The sequence below is a fragment of the Chiloscyllium punctatum genome, chromosome 32 (assembly GCF_047496795.1).
Source record: "Chiloscyllium punctatum isolate Juve2018m chromosome 32, sChiPun1.3, whole genome shotgun sequence".
Lineage (NCBI taxonomy): Eukaryota > Metazoa > Chordata > Chondrichthyes > Orectolobiformes > Hemiscylliidae > Chiloscyllium > Chiloscyllium punctatum.
The window spans coordinates 51883712-51890193 of NC_092770.1; the positions used below are offsets into that span (position 1 = coordinate 51883712).

At 39.0% G+C, this 6482-nt stretch overlaps 1 pseudogene; it reads left to right on the forward strand.

Moving 5' to 3' along the window:
- The first annotated feature begins 3393 nt into the window (after positions 1-3393).
- On the forward strand, positions 3394-5433 carry LOC140458294 (ubiquitin-like FUBI-ribosomal protein eS30 fusion protein; annotated as a pseudogene).
- The last annotated feature ends 1049 nt before the right edge of the window (positions 5434-6482 follow it).

Consider the following 6482-nt stretch of genomic DNA (forward strand, 5'->3'; position numbering starts at 1 on the left):
CTACTCATCTAATTTAGATTCTTAAACTGCCATGAGAGAGACAAACCTTTCATCCCATCAGTCTGACCTGCATTCAAAAGAAAGAAAACTCTTAGGCATTTAACATGAGTAAATTAATCTTGATTGCTCTGTGCAAGAAATTTGCACAAGTCACTGTCAGCAAATATAGAATGTGAGAAATTCACTAAAATGATGCTTCTGTAAATTCTTGCATCTACTGGGGCAGAACATCAGGGTCACCTTTAAAAGCAACCTATTAGTCATGGGGGACTCTATGCTCAGGGAAGCTGTATTATAATCCATGACATAAAGCCAATGCCTATAAATAGGTGAGAAACCCAGCAGGAACCTCAGCAGATCATGGAGAAAATGAAGAATACGGGAAGAAATCCAGTGGTGACAGACTGTGAAAAATTAAATGTTGAGAAGGAGCTTAAATAAGCATCCTAAAATAACCATGTACAGGATTGTCCCTGAACTCAAAACTAGAGAGTTAAATTGGAATGGATGATAAAGGAGAGATGTTCAAAAACTGAAAACAACCATGAGTGGCTGGCAACATTTTGCAAAAACATGAATGCTACTTTCATAAATAATTGGAAACACATTCAAAGTAAGGAAAGAAAGGTACAGGAATGATGGGCTACAACATTGATGAAGACATTGAACAAATTCAATTTACAGGAAGGGAGAATTAAGGGAGCACACAAGATCCATGATTAATTTTCTGTGGGGACAATATAGTTAATGATTGATTAGAGACAGAAATATAAATGGATATACAAGAGTTGAAGGTTAAGAAAGAAGGAGATGCTGAGAAATTGAGTAGGTTTCTATTCAGATGCATAAACATAATTGGTAGAAATATTAAGATTAAGTTGCTAGATATGAAGACTGTTTTAGCAGTAAGGAATAGACAATCAAAGAATCCCTACAGTATGGAAACAGACCATTTGGCCCAACAGGTCCACATGACCCTCCAAAGAGTAAAACTACCCAGACTCATTCCCCTACCCTATTATGCTACATTTAGCCCAACTAATGCACCTAAACCTACACACCGCTGAACACTATGGGCAATTTAGCATGGGCAATTCACCTAAACCTGCACATCTTTGAATTGAATATAGAGGGAATATCATAAAGAAAGTTAAATAGAAAGGAATACAAAATTTAGGAGTATGGTAAGCAGCCATTGTCCACAAAGTACCACTGACATTTCTCTACATTAGAAGGAAACAATTGGTTATGCATAGCTTGAGGATGACTACTACATAAACATGTAGTAAGAGAAGGAGGTAGAGCTCCTTGTCAGTCCAGGCATTGAGCCTGCATTTTCGGCTTCTTTCTGCACCACACTCTAACCATCCAGCTAGCTAACACCTGCTCAATAGTATATAGAAATCAGAAAAGAGAAATCAGACAAGAAAAAATGGGAAAAGCGTACTTCTATAGGTCAAGGACATTTCAAAGATAAACAAAGTAGGTTCAGCTTTCCTCCACAGAAAATTGTTAGGATGTCAGTAATTTTTTAAAAATTCCTGTTGTATCAAGGATTAATGGCCAATAAATTTGCTTGGACTGGCTAAACAATCCCCCTTGCTAGTAACTTTGGGGTCTTTGCAGGTGTTTGAGCTCATCACATTCATTGAACATGATATAAAAGCAGCGATATGCTACTGAGACTTTATAAAGCTCTGGTTAGGCCCCATTTGGAGTACTGTGTCCAGTTTTGGGCCCCACACCTCAGGAGGGACATACTGGCACTGGAGCATGTCCAGCGGAGATTCACACGGATGATCCCTGGAATGGCAGGTCTAAACATACGAGGAACGGCTGAGGATCCTGGGATTGTATTCATTGGACTTTAGAAGGTTAAGGGGAGATCTAATAGAAACTTACAAGATAATACATGGCTTGGAAAGGGTGGACGCTAAGAAATTGTTTCCGTTAGGCAAGGAGACTAGGACCCATGGGCACAGCCTTAGAATTAGAGGGGGTAAATTCAGAACAGAAATATGGAGACATTTCTTCAGCCAGAGAGTGGTGGGCCTGTGGAATTCATTGCCGCGGAGTGCAGTGGAGGCTGGAACGCTAAATGGCTTCAAGGCCAAGATTGATAAATTCTTGATGTCACAAGGAATTAAGGGCTACGGGGAGAATGCTGGTAAGTGGAGTTGAAATGCCCATCAGCCATGATTAAATGGCGCAGTGGACTCGATGGGCCGAATGGCCTTACTTCCACTCCTATGTCTTATGGTCTTGTGGTCTTATGATTTGTGCTTAACCACATAAAGTTCCAACCTAAAGAAAGTGTTAAGGGACATGACCCTCAGTCTACTGTCGGCTTGCTTTGCTGCCTAATCATTTATTCATACTTTAATGTTCCATTTCTTGAGATGCAGTAATGTTCATTTTGTATGCTTTATGTATTTATAAGTTTTGTGTAATAAGCCTATAAATTATTGCTAAAGTGGACTTTATAGAGTCTGTATAGAGAGAAAGAAACTTAAGCTTATCTTGTTACGATGATGTGTTACCTCTCCAATATTAATTTGTAATATAATTGGTTGGATATATTATATCATAAACTTATTGAGAAGAACACATTGCAAAGCAAAGGGCATTGCTGCTGCTGTAGCCAATACTGCATTTGCAAAGAGCAGATTGTTTGGTTGGAGACACAAAGTCTACAATACGTTCAGAGAGAGGTCACATGACCCAGTTAATGGTCATAAAATACTGGTTTCTTAACAGTCAAAAAGAAATTCCCACAAGGACAACAGCCTTTGGCTTCTCTCTCGTTCTCTGAAAATCTTCTCCATTAAAGTCTGTGAATAAGCCTTTCTTCACCTTGATGTTACTTTTCAAGAAGGGTAGTGGATGTATTTGAAACGTATTACCATTTCATAGTAATCTTTGCATCTTTGTTGGAGTTTTTAAAAAATAAATAAACCAGTTATTTATTTGTTAATTTTAAGAACCAGTTTCTTGGTTCTGATATAAAGCTGCATACAATCTAATATAACATTGGTTATAAAAACTCGCTTTTTAAAATGTGGCCAGTGCAGAAGTGGGACAAAGGAAATAATCAGTTCAGACCTCAAAACTAGATTATAACAATCTGCATACTGGAAGTCAAGTCAAAAATCTCTTCAAGGTGAAGGCCATAGCCGATTGTGCTTTTTGCATCAGACTACTTCAAATTCTATTGTACTGTATTATCTCAACCTCAAATCATGAAAGAGACAGTTAGAATTCAGCTGTTCCTGAGCAACGCAATGGTCCTTCTAAGGTGCGAGTTGCTCTATCTACCTCAACAGACATCAAAGTGTGACTGGTCAAAATGATGGCTCAGGCATTTGGAAATATGATTGCCTCAGCTAAAAGACAATGGAGGAGACTAGCTCCAGAACCTATGCTAACAGCTCTCAAAGTTAGAAAAATGACTCAAGAGTCTGGGACATTGTGTGTTGCAAGCTAAAAACTGACTCTACAGCTGCCCTATATACGGAACCCCAGGAAAACAACTTTGAGAAACATTATCAGAGCAGGATTTTGACTAGAGGGCCAAAAGAGCTTTTTTTTTATGCAGGGGTGGTGTGTGTATGGAATAAGCTGCTAGAGGAAGTGGTAGAGGCTGGTACAGTTACAACATTTAAAAGACATCTGGATGAGTATATGAATAGGAAGGGTTTAGAGGGATATGGGCTGAGTGCTAGCAAATGGGACTAGATTTATTTCAGATATCCTAGATTAGATTAGATTACATTACAGTGTGGAAACAGGCCCTTCGGCCCAACAAGTCCACACCGACCCACCAAAGCGCAACCCACCCATACCCCTACATTTACCCCTCACCTAACACTACGGACAATTCAGCATGGCCAATTCACCTGACCTGCACATCTTTGGACTGTGGGAGGAAACCGGAGCACCCAGAGGAAACCCACGCAGACACGGGGAGAACGTGCAAACTCCACACAGTCAGTCGCCTGAGGCAAGAACTGAACCCAGGAACCCGGGTCTCTGGTGCTGTGAGGCAACAGTGCTAACCACTGTGCCACTGTGGATATCTGGTGGGTATACCCGAGTTAGACCGAAGGGTCTGTTTCCGTGATGCATGTCAATGACTCTAAGAGAAAGATATGCAAAAATAAATTACTGTTCTGTGAATGAAAGCGGAGCAATGTGGAAGTGTCAAATCCACAGAATTGATAAAGAACAAGGACCCATACCTTCCTCACAAACTCTGCTAACCTACTGAATCTACCTGTACAAGAAAACACCAACTACCCAACTACAGGCACCAGTGCAGCTGCAGAATTGGACTCACGTATTAACTTCTTCACTTCAGTGAGAAGGAAACCAAGCGACTGGCTCCAACTGTAAACCCCACAAGTTTATTGGGAATTTCTTCATATAATTATTCTTTTGTTTTATCTGTATTCATTTTAATTTTTGTATCTAGTAATTATTTAGTTGATTACTGTGTATCTTTATTCTTAAGGAAACTTCAGCATTAGTTTACAATAAATTAACTTTTAATCTGTTTAAACCAAAGATTTGGTTCCAAAGCTGCTCCACTTTAACTTCAATCATAATTCTTAAAAAATGAATAAATGAATGACAGATGAACATAGGAACATGTGTAGTCCGTTCAGCCCTCCAGACTATCCTACCACTCAATGAGATCATGAATGATCAGTGGCCTAACTCTACATACTTGTCTCTGGCCCATATCCCAAAACAGCTTTGCTTTACAAAAATGATCTATCGCAGATTTAAAATCAACTGTATTTAATGTTGTTTGTGGAAGGGAATTCCAAACATATGATCACTGACTATACTGGGAACATAGCTGATAGTTGTGGCAATACAAATATAAACAAATATACCTAGTCTTTTAAACATGACCGACTTGACTCGAAGCAATCAGGCAGCTGTTTCTACAAGTTCAAAAGACCCACACTCTTGATGTGACTGGGAAAGAGACTATTGGGAAAATTAAGGCCTATGTCAAATCCCTGGAAGGAGTCTCTGCTGTTGACCAAGTGGTCTTCTTGGCTGGCATTCCCTTAGTTGATGATGCCACCTTAGGCCAATGTGGCATCAGTGAGCACTGCACTCTCGAAGTAGTTGCTTGGTTGTTAGGTGGCAAGGTCCATGGATTCCTTGCTCAAGCTCGAAAAGTTAAAAGATCAAACTCCCAAGGTTGCAAAACTGGAGAAGAGGAAAATAAAGAGGGGCATGCAGTATAATTGCTGTTCTGTAAAAGTTGTGCCATGCTTTGGAAAGAGAAAGGGACCAAATTCAAATGCAAATTCGTGTTTGTCATCAGAAACTCAGTTAATTTCATTCAATGAATTGAAATCCATGCCTCAGTCTCATATGAACTGGCTCACTTGTCTGGAATTATTTCAAATGAAGTAATTGGCTTGTATGGTATTCAAATCCAGTAGTGTGATTTTTAAAAAAAACTTTCCGGCAAAAAAAAGTGCAGATTAAAACTGATATATAAAAAGTAACCTTTACATATCCTGTTGAGGGATTGGGAAAGACAGCCTTTGTGATGAGCAAGATAAATGGATGAGGAAAGGGGATTAATTCACTCAGTTGGCTGTACGATTGGTTTGCAATGCAGAACAAAGCTTAAAGTGTGTGTTCAATTCCTGCACCGGCTGAAGTGACCATGAATGTCTCAACCTCTCCCCTCAGCTTAAACTGCTGCCAGTTTACTTCTCAGTAATGAAAGAGCAGCCCTATGGTCTGATAAAACAATGTCAATTTTACCCTAAATCAGAGGCAAAACAACGTAGGGAAAACAACGTAGGGAAAACATAGCAGCAGAATTTAACTTTTATTAAAAATATTATTTCAGTATTAGGGCAGTAAGAAGATAGCTAATGTGATGGTAAAAACAATAAAATATATATAAGAAATAGTGAAAGAAAGGAATGGGTAATTAATACTATAAAGGGCCACAGTATTCAAAAAACAGAACATCAACATTAACTCATTGCCAAATCAATGTATTCAAAGTAAAATGAATGATTTTAATAAAGATGGAATCCTGGATCGGTTAGGCTTAAACAAACAAATCACCAGGGACTGACAATCCTAAAGTATATCCTAAAGTTCTGAAAAACAGACCATTATGAAAAGGTTTAGGACATTACCAATAGTTTGGAAAAAGCCCAATAAAGGAGATAAAATGGATTTTGCAACTAAATATATATCCTCCAATCTTCATTCTGCTTAAATCTTTGGATTTAGTTAACTAATAGTGATCAACAGTATGTCCCTGCAGTGGCTGGTGATCGGTGAATAGGAAGGCCAATTCACACTGTGGAACTTGGAACAGTGAGCAGGAGACAGCAAGATAAAGCTGTCACCCCCTGGCATGAGCAAAGATGGCAGTGCTTGATATTGGGCAAGAAACTTAATTTTCACCTGCCTCAAAGAGATTTCAGAGATCTTCA